This window comes from Pongo abelii, chromosome 11 (genome assembly GCF_028885655.2).
Source record: "Pongo abelii isolate AG06213 chromosome 11, NHGRI_mPonAbe1-v2.0_pri, whole genome shotgun sequence".
In the NCBI taxonomy this organism is placed as follows: Eukaryota; Metazoa; Chordata; class Mammalia; order Primates; family Hominidae; genus Pongo; species Pongo abelii.
The window spans coordinates 123,919,146-123,933,931 of NC_071996.2; the positions used below are offsets into that span (position 1 = coordinate 123,919,146).

General features: G+C 38.5%; 1 long non-coding RNA gene across 5 annotated transcripts in view; it reads left to right on the plus strand.

The window, feature by feature from the left end:
• Nucleotides 1–13,857, plus strand: part of LOC134759563 (uncharacterized) — a 53,839-nt gene extending 39,982 nt beyond the window's left edge. For 2 of the 5 annotated variants that reach the window (XR_010135913.1, XR_010135916.1), the window contains 2 exons: nt 6,240–6,321; nt 6,757–8,009. This is a non-coding gene — a long non-coding RNA (uncharacterized LOC134759563). Of the gene's footprint in view, nt 1–6,239; nt 6,322–6,756; nt 8,010–11,605; nt 13,080–13,745 lie in introns of those variants that run through there. The other 3 variants (XR_010135915.1, XR_010135917.1, XR_010135914.1) reach the window with 3 other exon arrangements.
• The last annotated feature ends 929 nt before the right edge of the window (nt 13,858–14,786 follow it).

The window sequence follows — 14,786 nt, forward strand, 5'->3', positions numbered from 1 at the left end:
GAGTGCAATGGCACAATTTTGGCTTACTGCAACCTCCACCTTCCAGGCTCAAGTGAGTCTCCTGCCTCAGCATCCCGAGTAGCTGGGATTACAGGTGCCCACCACCACGCCTGGCTAAATTTTTGTATTTTTAGTAGAGATGGGGTTTCACCATATTGATCAGGCTGGTCTTGAACTCCTGACCTCAAGCGATCTGCCCACCTCAGCCTCCCAAAGAGCTAGAATTACAGGCACAAGCCACTGTGCCCGGCTGAGAAGAGAGTCTTATAAAGGAAATGTGATGGTGTGATCAGGGTATAGGGAAAAGCTCGAGGAAACAGTTCAGTTATTCAAGGGGTAAAAATGGAGTTACCAAGGCTAAGTCTAAAGGGATGAGAGGATGAGAGAGAGAGAGAGAGAGAGCGAGAGAGAGCAAGAGAGAACTGTGGGGAGAGGTCACCTAAGAGAAAATATGCTCTTGGTTTAAAGAAGCCAATCCATAGCAATGCTGCAGGGAGTGAGCAAGGAATTGGTAATTCATCCTCCCTTTTCTTTCATCTTGCAATCTTTGGCCATTTGCTAAATTCAACCAGAAGGCAGAAGGCAAGAGAGCCTGTTGACTTGGTGTGTGCCAGTCAGTCTCCCAGGGCACGGTGCAAGATGGAGAAGGGTGAGTAGTGGATCTAGAAGGGCAAATATCTGGTGGATATTCAGCTTACCAAGTGAACAAAGCCATTAACAGGATAATAACTGAGAATTATATGAAGCAGAATCCACCCCCAGATTTTTTTGCTTATATCTTTATTGAGGTGATTAGCAAGAGACAAGAGATCCCAACTAGAGAATCTGTAATCATTGTCTACATATGTTAATTTATTTCTCTCTTCTGTCTTTTCTACTTCTTCATCTATATAATTCCTCTTAGCTTTTCATATTCCTATCACTCTCCTAACTACTTCTCTTTTTTCTTTTTTCTTGACTTTCTTCTCTCATTCCCTTTCTTTTTTCTCCCCTCTCACACACTTCTGTCCATTCTAGTCTTTTTCCCAATTCGTTTGTTGAAGTTGATCCATGGAAAGTACCTAAAACAGCTTAGAAACAAAATAATGTATAAATGTCATTCACATCAGCTTAGCCTATGAGAAAAAGAATCAGTATTTAAAAATTAAATGTGGTTTGAGAGTAGCCCTAACATATGTGTATTTTAGAACAGTAATTGTTCCCCTCCTAGAAGAGTGGATGACTTATTTGAGCAAGAATAATTTGAGGCTGGAGTAATCTACATTTTTTAGGTTATAGAAAGGATATTCTATGGCAGTGAGCAAGCATTAGAGTCACCTGAAGGACTTACGAAAATATAAGTTGTGGAATCCTACCCCCAGCATTTCTGATTCAGTAGGTATGGGGTGAGGACCAAGAATTTGTATTTCTAGCAAGTTTCTAGGTGCTGGTGCTGTTGCTAGTCTGGAAAGAACCACTGATATATTGAGATAGGAAATTACAGTCGATCCTTAAATGGGATTGGGAGTGAGAAGAGTAAACACAGGGCAAACAACTAGATACCTTAAGAGGGAAAACAATGGGTGGTACTTTGGTGATAAATTTGATGACATTCAGAGGCACAGAGGTGTGGGGTGAAAATCATCACCCAGATACTGCGGATTCCAGTAGAGTGGATATATCCCAAACAACTAACATCTCAGGAGAGATCAGTGCACTCAGGTAAACATATTTTGAATACCTATTACTTGCTTGTATTTTCCACTGCCTACTAGACATCTCTATTTGAATACTTCACAAGCACGTTAAACTCAATCTGTCCAGAAGTCTTATTATCACATCTCCTTCATCCCCAATCCTCTCCCATCTATATTCGCTATCTGCATCAGTGACCCCACTAACAAAGTCACCATGCCAATAATCTGAGTCTTTGCCAGCTCCAATATTCCTTTTGTCTTCCTGTATAACTTACAAACCGATTTTTTGTTTCTCTGCTCTCCTAATAAATGAACTATCTTAGGCCAAACTCTTAACACTTCTCAGATAGAAATAGACTCCCGCATCTAATTTATTCCTGCATGAATTTGTCAACTGTGCTTTCAGGAATGTTATGTTTTTTGTATTTTTCTGAAATACAGATCTTATCTTTTTACCTCTTTCTAATCCTCTCCTGTGTGGCTTCACATGGTGGACACAGCCTCCTGATAGGGCACCTACCTAGCCTCCTTTTCCGTTTCTTCTTGCCTCCTCCCTAAACTTATTTTCTAACAATAACAAGTGATCTGTGTTTCCCTAAGCACTCCATAATTCACAGGCCTGTGTGATTGGTTTGGACTATCTTCTGCACTCTTGTTTCCTTTCTTATCTTCTTTCCCTTTCAAGCCCTATTAAGTCCAGTTCCTTGAGGAAATCTGTCTTATGCAAAAGCAACATTCCTCTTATGTGTTCCTTCTGGTCCTTAGGCAAACTTTTATTTTAGCCCTTAGTGTAATGGTGGTTATTACTGGTTTATGTGTCTGTAATAACTTTATAGGAAGTCTGTTGCTTGAAGGGTGAAGCAGGTGTCTCTTAATCTTTGTATCTTGAGGGTCTGAAAACTTGGTATTGCATGAGTTGTAGAATTATTTCAGGACACTCAGCAAACTAGTTCTAGATTTGGGTTAAAGTAAGGATGAACTGGAAACTAAGAGGAAAAAAATGTTGAGGCAATCTGATCTTGTATGAACTGTGCCAAGCTCAACAGATGGTCAAAATCTGTGTAGAAAGGATGCTGACTGAGGCTAACCCATCCAGAAAACTTCCTGTGTGAAGGATGCTCTTTAACCACTCTCATTCCACTCTGTTCAACTTCCACCCTTTTGTGTAGCGTCATAGTATATATTCTTCACTTGAACTAGATAAGTCTGCCATCTGTCTTCTTCACATCATTAATGATGTTCTTCACTTCTTTTAAACATCATTTTTCCAAGGTCTATAATAAACAGTTGACCTATATCACCTTATTTAACCCTTCCAACAACCAAGCCATTACACAAGAGGCAGCAAAACCCTCCAATTAATAGCATGAACTCAAGCCAGCTTGCCATGTTCTTGGGAAGGTTATTTAACATCCTCGGGTTTTAGTTTTGGCATCTTTAAAATGGGGCTATAGTGCTTGCCTTATAAGATTGATATCAGTATTGCTGAGTCAATATTTATAACATATTTAAGACTGCCTAAAATATACCATGGGCTATGTAAGGGGTTATTAAATGGATTGTACAATTTTCTCTCCTGAATTTCTCCAGCTTCTCCATATTCCTTTCATCAAACCAAGTGTCTCCCCTCACAGTTCCTCTCATCAGTAATGCATTTTCAAAGGTCATGCAGCTTATCTGAAAATATGAGACTGAATATCAAAGGGACTGGGATCTGTTTCAGGGTCCGCTGCTGGTGCCTATGTCATCTTGGGCCCAATCATTGACCTTTTTGTCCTCAGATCGCTCATAATGTGTTGATAATACCATCACATTTGGAAGACTTCTGGGAAGGTCTAATGAGGTTGCATATGCATAAATATATATAATGGTAAGCTATAAGAGGGTGGAGCAATGTTAGGTGAAACGCAGTAGCAGCAGTAATGATAAACATAGCTGCTGTACTTGGCCCAGTCTTCAGATTACTCTGGTAACCTCATTTGGTGGGAGGCCCATACTTACTACTACTGTCTGACACTAGGCTAAGATGTCCCTAGGGCTACATCTAACATTCCTTCCTTTACCAAATATAAAGAAGTATAGACAATGAAGGTATGGAATCTATTTAAGGTCTGGAATTCTTCAATCATCTCCCTTTCATGATTAAAACACAGTCAAGTATTACATGACACACAAACTAGTAAGACCACATGTTACACGGCAGCTTTTGTCTGCGTACACTTGACTCCTGGGAGCTTAGTAACTACATTGCCTCCCTTTTCTCTTTGCCATCACACCCATACCTAACTATTGCTTTTTTCTGTTGCTTAAAATGGCATCTCAGGACTGTAAATGATCCAAAGTTTTGTCTTCTAGGAATTGCTTTTTGCTAATCCCAGCTTTGCACGAAGAAATCATGAAAACAATTGGGTTCTTTGTAATCTCACCCAATGAATGCTCAATATTTATTTTAAAAATACTTCTTCCTATGATTTTGACAATTCATCAATAGTCCTATAATCCAAGTCATCTGAAATTTGAAAATTGTTATCTTGACAAATTGAAAATTTTCTTTTGAAAACAAGAAGTGGAATTTACTGTCATTTGTCAAGTGAGGATTTTCCTTTGACTTTAAAGATCACTCTAAGTATTTTTGCAACACTATGCAATTTGTGGTGAATCTTTCCATTTAAATAATATTGCAGTAAAAAGAGAAATGTCAGAGTCCAGAAGGAGAATGGCAGAGTATTACTCAAGACAATGTGCTATGGACTAACAGGTTTTGATTGTGAACACATCTAAGAGTGAGTTTCCAAAATGCCTGGTATCCATTTTGATGATTATGATATACTTACAAATAAATCACAGTTGAGTTCATAGACTCAAATTATTTAGTGTAAAGAAATGAACATAGCAATATGTTTTCTGTGCCTTTCCAATTAGAGTTTAGATCAATTTATCTTTGTGACGATATTGCCTGGTTGAATTTTTAAAAATATATTATGACATGTTCTTGGAGTCAACTAGCTGGAACACAAGGTTTCTGAGACTCAACATGCATTATTTATCCATTTATACTAATAAACCTTCATATCCCACATGTCCCATGCTCAGATTTGAATGGGACCTCAAATGTACAACCTGTTTTAAATTTATGACACAATAATTGCTTATGACAAAGAAAAATGAATTTTAAAAAATGCGTCTATTTCCCCCAGAGGAAGACAAATGATACATCTTTTTTTTCTTTAAAGAAATGACATTCCTCTTTCTTTTTTAGAAGAAAAATTATTTATTAAAAAAATTTAAAGATGATAAAACATTAAAAAAGAAAGAGAAAATGATTTGAAGATGCAAGATGGGATTGAGTTGTAATATAAAAGTTTCTGGTCTTTTACTCCTGAGAGGCAGGACCAATTGATTTATAATCACAATTTTGAGCTTGCTTTCCCCCTCCTCCTCTTCCTCTCCTTCCTCCTTCCTGCCTCTCCCTGTTGGGAAGGGAGTGTAGACACGAGGTGACATGTCTCTTTTGATTTACCACACTGTGTCTTCATTATGAGAGTTGGCGATCAGGCAGTAGTGTTTTCTAACTTCAAAGGCTTCAGCAGCCTGCGCAGCATGCAGGGGAACTGAGGTGCCAGGATACGGAGTAACAACAATATGGTGTCGTCATATTTTAGGAGTGTCAGCTTATTCTGTATTTGTGGCACATCAAAGTGAAATGAGGACACAAGGAAGCCTTTCCTCTTTGTTATTCTCTTCTTCAGTGGCAATAATGTCTTCCAACTCAATGCCCAGGCCAGAGTCCTAAAAAAATAGTTCTTTTGAATTTAATGTTTCTCATGCTTAAAGAAATTTTGGGTGAAAAAAAGCTACCAATAATAAACTGGAACAGAAAAGCTGCATGCTTATTGAGAAACTTATTTAGAGAATCCAAGAGCCTATTTGGGGTAATGTGAGTATTGCTAGGTATCAGTGAGGAATAACAAGGTAACGGTAATAATATTATAGCAGCTAATATTTATTGAGTGTTTACAAATTACCAGACATTGTTTTAATCATTCATATAGATATTGGAACTGTGGCTCAGAGAGCTTAAATAACTCAACTAATACACATTGTGGTGTGGAGCTTGGACTCTAACCCATTGGACTCAGAGCCCACTCACATGAATGTCAATTATTTAGCAGAGTATCATCGTATTAGGAGTTAGGTTTTCAATTCAGTACTTGGGGCATGGGGCAAACATCAAAAATAGTCAAAAGATACCATTAACTTGGTTATAAAATACAGCATACATTTTATTTCTGGGTGCATGGATACAACTGCCAACAAATGCTTTTAAAAATATTTAATAAATAAAAGAACACCATAGCAAAATGAAACTTTAGATTCCTTTAAGGTACAAAAAGGAGCAAGCATACGTAGCTGCATTTTCTTATATAATATTGATATATAATGTGACTTCAGTGAAATATAAAAGTGAGGGTACTGGAGGTTGGTTTCTTTATTTGAAAAGAAGCTACATAGATATAGGTTACAATCATTGAATCACGTGGATTTATGCCCTGTTTTCCCAAGGAATGACCTTTACACAAGAGTCCAAACAAGGGTGTCACCTGGGGAAGTAAAAGCTGCCTGTGACTCAGAGGAAGAGCTTCAGGTAATACAAACACTGTCATCTGTGCTTTACCCCTCCTCCTAAATGCCTGATTTAGCCCTCACAGTGACTGTGTGCTTGGAAATATTTCCATTATTTTTAGAGTGGGTGGACCTTCAAGGATGTTAAGTAACTTGTCCAAAGTCACAGGGTCAGTCACTGTTTTAAGAGTTTGCTAGGAAATCCTTGGAAACCTCTGCTTCTGCTGTCCTTTTGTCAGGTGGTAATCATTCCTTCATCTGTGAAAAAAATATGAGCTCGATAAAATTGCTACCAGGAGAGCATGTGCCACCAAGATTGGCTTTGATTCTCCAGGGATACCCTGTATGTATCAATAAGAGGAGATAAAGGCCGGGCGTCTTCAACAAAAATGTTTCTATTTTGCTCTATGTCATGATAAATTACGCTTGCTGGCTGCATCGAATATTTCTGTTGAAGAAGAAAGAACACCCCACTCTCAGCATCCAAACTGAGAAAAGGATAGCTGTTCTTAGATGTCATCACTGCCAATCTGCCCTGAAATAAAAGAGAGTCCATTTCCGCTGTGTTCCAAGGAAGCAGTGAGCCCTAGAACGTGGCAGGTCACTCTTTCTGCCCCTCCTCATCGAGGGAAAGGGAGAACTACTGAAACAAAAAGAAGGAAACCTCACAAGCAGAGGGCTGAGAAACCTAGGCAGATAACATCTCCTTATTTCTTAACACTCTCTTAGAAAATTAAAAGGACTTTGTAGAAAATCCTTTTGACTGATGGAGTAGCTCCAAGGAACAGAGAAAGATTAACAAGATGAAAGACCAGGAGCCAGAGGACCCAGACGCTTCGAGGGCAACATCTTCCTTTTGTTGGAAATAATTAAGTGGTTCCTCTTATCAGGTCATGAGTGAGGTATTGAACACTCTAGCAGTAATCTGCACAGACCTCCATTCTTCCAGACCTCCCTGCCAACAATTCCGTAAGCACTCAGTTCCAATAAAATCCTTTATCTGTTTAAAATGCCTAGAAAAATTTCAATTTTCCTGAGCGGCTTTGAATGATACAAACAGAAAATGTGGTGCCAGGTCCTGCAACCATCATCTTGCAGACAATCCTTTCACAATATTCCAACATGCTGAGGATTCCGAGACAGAAAGACAACAGATTCTCAGACGATGTCATTGAGCCACTGCCCCAGATCCCGACAGCATCGCGTTTTCACTGCTTTTTAGGTAAAGGAAAATAAAATATACTTGGGTCAGTCAAATTAGTTTAGTTGTAGCCAGAGCATTCCTATTTTTTACCCAAGCTTCTCATCTGAAAAATGGGGCTACAGCAAGGTTTAGCATATATTTAATGGGATATATGCAGGGTGCTTGGCATCAAGTAACCACCTAATATTGGTGATTAATGCTTTTTACTAGTCCTTAAGTTAAAAATAAGATGTATCTTTTCCTCTCAATGAAATTTCCATAAAGGAGAATTATGCCAATAGAATATGCTTTTCTGAATTCAAGCCTGGACATCCAGTTAAATAAGTTAATGCCAAGTGATAATATTTTCGGTTGACTCCTTTCTATTGCATTTATAAATAGAATTAGTGGATGTGTTACATAGACATTCATGTGTAAAGTGTGAACTGTATGTTAAAAATATAAGAGATTGAGCTTGGGATAGCCCTGTGTGATGTAAAGGAAAACAAACTTTAATGTTATGGGTATAACTTTCTCTCCTAATGTTCTATAATTATTTCTCATTCTATAATAACTTACTTTAAATAGGGTGACCATTTATAAATGCTCTGCTGGAGACAAAAAAAAAAGGAAAATGTTGATTATATCTCATCAGCAGAGGATAACTGGGAGGTCATTATATTGCTTACTGTTTTCTGAAACCAAGACTGTAATCAGTGCTTCGGTTGGGAAAATCTGTTTTTCTCACCCAGTGGTTTTACCTACTTAGTGTCTTTAATATGGAAAGGTATTTGGCTTGTTCAACTTCTCTAGCTGTGTTCATAAATCAAGATAATCATTATCAGCAGAACAAACAAGAGAAAAATGTTATGATAAAATGTGAGATGTGAAATAACAATTTTAAAGGCACAATGCTAATGAAAAACAGAAAATCATTATTTTTTTTTCTGAAGTGATTTATTTGCTCATGCAGTATCTTTCCAAATTTGTTTCACTTGCAGGATACTTAAAGGCTACAAAGATGTATTAATATTGTGGCCCTGAACTCCTGTAGTTGCCTATATTTTCAAATCAAACTTCTCCTTCTTTGAGGTCTATGAAAATTATCAAAATAAAATTGTATTCAGTGGCATCACTGGGACTTCATAATTATCTTTGCATTTTTGCTGTAATCTGTAATTTCTTCAAAAAGTTGAGGCTTTACAAACATGATTTAAATATCAGCTTATGGCAATATAAAATGCATTTAAGTGGCTCTCTTTTTGATTCTTACCACCTTGAACAGTATTCTGGTCTCGGTGGACTGACACCAAATTGACAAACCACAGCAAAATTGCTCATACACTGAGCCTGGGAGATAAAATGGCTGAGTGACAGGTGGGACTAATCAGTTCCTAGGTAAAAATCAAGATTGGATTTGATGAGGGGATTTCTTGATCCATGGTGGATTCAATCCTCTTTTCAATATACTGAAAAGCCATTTTTGCCAAGTTTGATTTTCATTATTCCCAACCCTAGCTCTGTCAGTTTTCTTCAAGGGGACGTCTTAACCCTGGCTTTCCCTAATTCTACAGCTAACCAAATAGCCTGAGGGGAAGATTCAGAGTTAACAAAAGGGTGGGGAGAAAATTAAATGCCTGGTCTCCTGTGAAATCTATTTTAGAGAACTGCTATTAGTTATGCCAGGAGTTAGTTGCAAAAAAAAAAAAAAAAAAAGCCGTACACTGAGGTGGCACCAAGACCATTATTACACTTACCTCTTCTCCTTATCACCAACAATGACAAAGAGAAGTGATTATTTTAACATTCAAATTAATTTTCTCATAGCAGAAATCATTATGTCTCTGCACAGATAACATTTTCTTTATTCCTTAGATCAGATATTTTCAACAAAAGGGTATTTCCTAGTCACCGGATGAGCATTTCGTGAATAACACAATGAATCTTTTCTCTGCTTCTTTAACATGCATTTTGAAAAAAAAGTATCTTCCCCAAGAATCTTCGTGCCTCTCTCCTCATCTCTCCTCAGTGTGAACCTTGGAGGCTTTTACCTGGTTGCTCTGAACAGCTACAGTGGTAGCTGAGGTCCAGAGAGCTTTGTTGGTGATGTGCACCGAGATGGGTGGGCAAGGCGAAGGAAGGTGCATCTTGTTGTCACCTTCACCAGCATGAAGGGTGTGGACTGTGGCCTCAGTGACTCCAGGACAGTGTGAGCATTTGAAGATAACGTCTTGGCGTCACTGACACAAAGTCCAGGAGTTTGGGGCTGTGAGGGACTTAATCCACCTGTGCTCATGAGATTAATTTACTTTAAAGAAATGAAATGAAAAACTGTGTTTTTGAATCAGCTAGTACTAAAATGCTTATGATAAAAATAGCCATCCCCTGCCCCAGCCTAGTGTTGCCTCCTCAGTAGCAACCTCCTTCAATTCTTCTAGCTGTGTCCTCGATGATTTACCTTCATATTTTAAATAACATGCTTACATTCCTATTTCATTCCTTCAACAAATATTTAATGAGGCTCAGCTCTAGGTGCAGGCTCCCAGCAGTGAATCAAATTGTCAAGTCACTGTCCCCATGGAGCTGACATCCTCATTGTGGGAGGAGCACAGTGAGCAAAATATATAATATGTGGTAATGCTACAGTGAAGAGCAAAACAGGCAAGAGGGACAGGGAATGTTGGAGTGAGGTGGACAATTTTCAACACGGTAAGGAAGGGAGGTTAAAAGAAGAATGTAATGTTTGAATTTGAAAAAGATACTAGAAAATGGAGAGAGTGACTTGTAAACATATCTGTATTAGTGTTCTCTAGAGGGACAGGACTAATAGAATAGATGTATATATGAAAGGGAGTTGATTAAGGAGTATTGACTCATACGATCACAAGGTGAAGTTCCCACAATAGGCCAAGTACAAGCTGAGGAGCAAGGAAGCCAGTCCAAGTCCCAAAATCTCAAACGTAGGGAAGCCAATAGTACAGCCTTCAGTCTGTGGCCGAAGGCCCAAGAGCCATGGCAAACCACTGGTGTAGGTCCAAGAGTCCAAAAGCTGAAGAACTTGGAGTCTGATGTTTGAGGGCAGGAAGCATCCAGCACAGGAGAAAGATGGAGGCCAGAAGACTTAGTCAGTCTAGTCTTTCCACGTTCTTCTGCCTGCTTTATTCTAGCCTCAGTGACAGCTGATTAGATTGTGCCCACCCAGAATGAGGGTGGGTCTGCCTCTCCCAGTCCACTGACTCAAATGGTAATTTCCTTTGGCAACACCCTCACAGAAACACCCAGGAAGAACACTTTGCATCCTTCAATCCAATCAAGTTGACACTCAATATTAACCATCACAATATCTAAGGGTGAAGACTGCAGGTAGAGAAAACGCAAAATGCAATGTCCTTATGTGTAGGATATGTTGCATGAAGAACAGCCAGGAGGATCACAGGCTGGGGTAGAGTGAGCAGGGGTGCCTAGATGACAATGTGGCCAGACAGGACACATGAGGTATACACAGGGACAGATTGTATAAGACCTTGCACCTGTCAAGGCCTCAAGCTTTCACTCTGAGTGAGCCTTTGAGGGTTTCAAGTAGGGAAGAGACAAGATCCTAAGATAGGACTTAGATTTAGAAAGAACCTCTCTGCTTCCTGGAATCAGAACAGGTGGGACGAGGGGCAGGATTGAAAGAACCAGGAAGGATGCTTCTGTAGCCCAGCCAAGAGTTAATGTTTGCTCTGATCAAGGAAAGGGTGGAAAATGGGGGGACTTAGAACATATTTTGAAGGTAGAAGCTGGAAGGAGTAGCTGATAGATTGAATGTAAGTACCTTAGCAGGAAGGAAGACAGGGGTGACTCCAAGCTTCTTGGCCTGAGGAACTGGAAGAATGGGATTTCCACTAACAAAGGCAAGTAAGAGTTTAGGAAAAGCAAGTTTGAGAGAGACGCGAGAGTTGGGCATACTAGTTAATTTTGAAATGTCTCTTGGAAAGGGTGACTCACAGCTTGGTTGGCCTAGGAAAGTCTTAGTTTACTTTGTTGTCATGAAAAATTATCAATATTGTATTGATTATCAGTATCTTCCTTTCACCGTGAACACTACCCCTGTTCAGATGCTATGTTCACTTTGCTGCAGGCACCTGACTGAGGAGGTCAAAGAGACACAAGAGTGTGGAGTTCATGAAGTGGTTGTGCTGGGTACAGAGCCTGGAATGAGGAAAAACCAGCAAAGGAGACACAATGAATAGATAATGATGTAGGTGGAAAGCCGGCTAAGAAAGAGGCATGGCAAACTGTGCAGAGGTTACATTGGGCCAAATAAGATGAAACTGGTATTGACCACTGGATTTGGCTCTGTGGAAGGCAATTGTGGCCTTAGTTCCTGGAGAGGAATGGAAATGAAGGCCTGATTAGAAAGCTGCTCCCTTTTTTGGACATTGATTTCCCACTATGGTGGAGGAAGATTGGAGACTTGTATCTCCCTCAACTCTTCATTATACTTCCTCTCCAATCTCTTCTCCACTCTTGTTATATCACATTCTCTTTTGCTTAAATCCATCATCTTTGCTTTCTTCATTTTGGATGCTATAAATAATGTTCTGCTAACCTAAGTCATAACCTAGAAAGATACCATTTTTTTCTTAATTAACCCTCTTAATTTTTTTCTTAGAGTTAAAAATGACTTTTTAATTTTTTTGCCTTATTTTCTGTGTACTTTTAGACCTTCAGCATCTCTATCATATGCCCATCAACAAAATGTTTAAAATGCTTAAACATATCATTCTCATTTCCCACTGGAGATTTTACTCTGAGAGTTTATGTCAGTTTTGTTCAGTTTGGAGAGGGAGAGGAAATAGATGCATATTTGCCATGTTTAGCAGCTCATTGACCTTTGATCTGAAACCTGTTCACAAAAAGAAAGAAGGTAAAGAGACGTCCTATTTTATCTACATTTTTGAATCAGATAAAAAATACATTTTGAGTTTCTAATCAAGTTATGCCTCTACATCTTAGATGATTCAATCTTTCCCTTGAGAAAAAAACAAACACATAAGCCAGATCAATATCTTTAAAGCCAATCTTAAAATGCATTGAATGAAAAAGAAAGTACTACTTTACATTTTTTTGTCTGGAAAACATTCCATATTTCATGAAACTTGATCAGTTATTTTAAGAGAAGCTAGTTCCCCTGAATGTCAAGAGGCAGGCCTTTCTCTGCCTTGTTAACAGTGCTTTGTTCTGCTTTTGACTTCCTTTATGGCAGTGGGTTAGGTTGAGAGTAGTTTTCTATGAGGAGCTGCTGATCTCCCACCAGAAGCAGAGTCAAGTGTTGTGAAGCACATGTTGCAGCATTTTTGCTCTCAGATGATGGAACTGCCTGTCTCCCAACAGAGCTGGCAGGGCCTCTGGTGAGTCAGAGCAGAGCTTCAGGGGCCATTCAGAGCACAGAGGTTAAACACAAAGCTGGAGCCAGTCTGCCTGGATCTCAATCCCAGCTCCTCCCCTCACCATCTTTCAACTTTTGGTGCTCTTGGATAGAATACCTAACCCTTGGGCATTGATCACCTCTTTTACAAAATGGGTTTATATATAATGATAGTGCCTGCTGCCTCATAAGAGTTGTGTAATGATTGAATAAAACATGCAAAACAGCTGAAAGAGTGTGCGACATGATGAAGATTTAGTACACGTTAGCTACTATTATTATTTTACTCCATTTTGTATTTTTTTAATTTTTGAAATTTTACTAATTGTTTATTATATGGATGGCCTCTTTGACAATCAGCTTTAACCCTCCATCCAGATAAAATCATGCTGATGAGTTTAGTATATGTCCTTTTAGATTTTAAAATAATTATATATAGTTGATCCTCTGTATCTATGGATTCTACATGGCTAACTGCAGAACCTGAGCATTCACAATTTTGGTATCCACAGAGGGTCCTGGAACCAATTCCCTATGGATACACTATATATAATACATATAGTATATAAGAATACATATAGTATATAAGAATATATATCATACCTATGTATATATTTAGATAATATGTCCAAAACAAAAGCTGAATTTTAGCCATTTGACTTATTCCTAAGGTACTGGGAAAAAATTAATTTTCTGGGATATTAATACACTTTTCCCTTAGAATATTCCTAAATATTCTTGAAAGATTTCCAACTAATATGCACAAAAATCCCTTTTTTATGGTTTACACGTGTGTATTTACATGCAGGCTACCTCATTTTATTGAGCTTTGTTTTATTGCTCTTCACAGATACTGCATTTTTTACAGATCGAAGGTTTGTACCAACCGTTCCTTGAGCAAGTCTATCAGCATCATTTTTCCAACAGCATGAGCTCACTTTGTGTCTCTCTGTCAAATTATGGTAATTCTCACATTATTTTTATTATTATTATACTATTCATTATTATTATACTATTTTTAATATTATACTTTAATATTAAACTTTTCATTATTATTATACTATTTTTAATTATTATTGTCATGGTGATCTGTGATTAGTGATCTTTGATGCTACTATTGTAATTGTTTTGGAGTACCCCAAACTGTGCCCATATAAGATGATGAACCTAATTGATAAATGTATGTGTTCTGACTGCTCTACTGAACCCTACACCCCGTCTCTCCCTTTTCTTCAGCCTCCCTACCCCCTGAGACACAAGGATATTGAAGTTAGGCCAGTTAGTAACCCTACAGAGGTCTCTAAGTGTTCAAGTAAAAGGGAGAGTCACATATGTCTCACTTTAAATCAAAAGCTAGAAATGATTAAGCCTAGTGAGGAAGGAATGGCCGAAATCCCAGACAGGCTGAAGGCTGGACCTCTTGTGCCAGTTAGCCAAGTTATAAATGCAAAGGAAAAGTTCTTGAAGGAAAGTAAATGTGCTACTATAGTGAACACATGAATGATAGGAAAGCAAAGCAGCCTTGATGCTGTTATGGAAAATGTTTTATTTAGTGGCCTCAACAGATGATCAAAACAGCCACAACCTTTTCTTAAGTCAAAGCCTAATCCAGAGCAAAGCACTAACTCTATTAAATTCTACAAAGGAGGGAGGTGAGGAAGCTGCAGAAGAAAAGTTTGAAGCTAGCAGAGGTTGGTTTATGAAGTTTAAAGAAACGAGCTGACTCTATAACATAAAAGTGCAAGGAGAAGCAGCAAGTGCTAAGAAGCTGCAGCAAGCTGTCCAGATGTAAGTAAAATAATTGATGAAGGTGGCTACACTAAACAAATATTTTCCATGTAGACAAACAGCCTTATACTGGAAGATGATGTCATCTAGGACTTTCATAGCT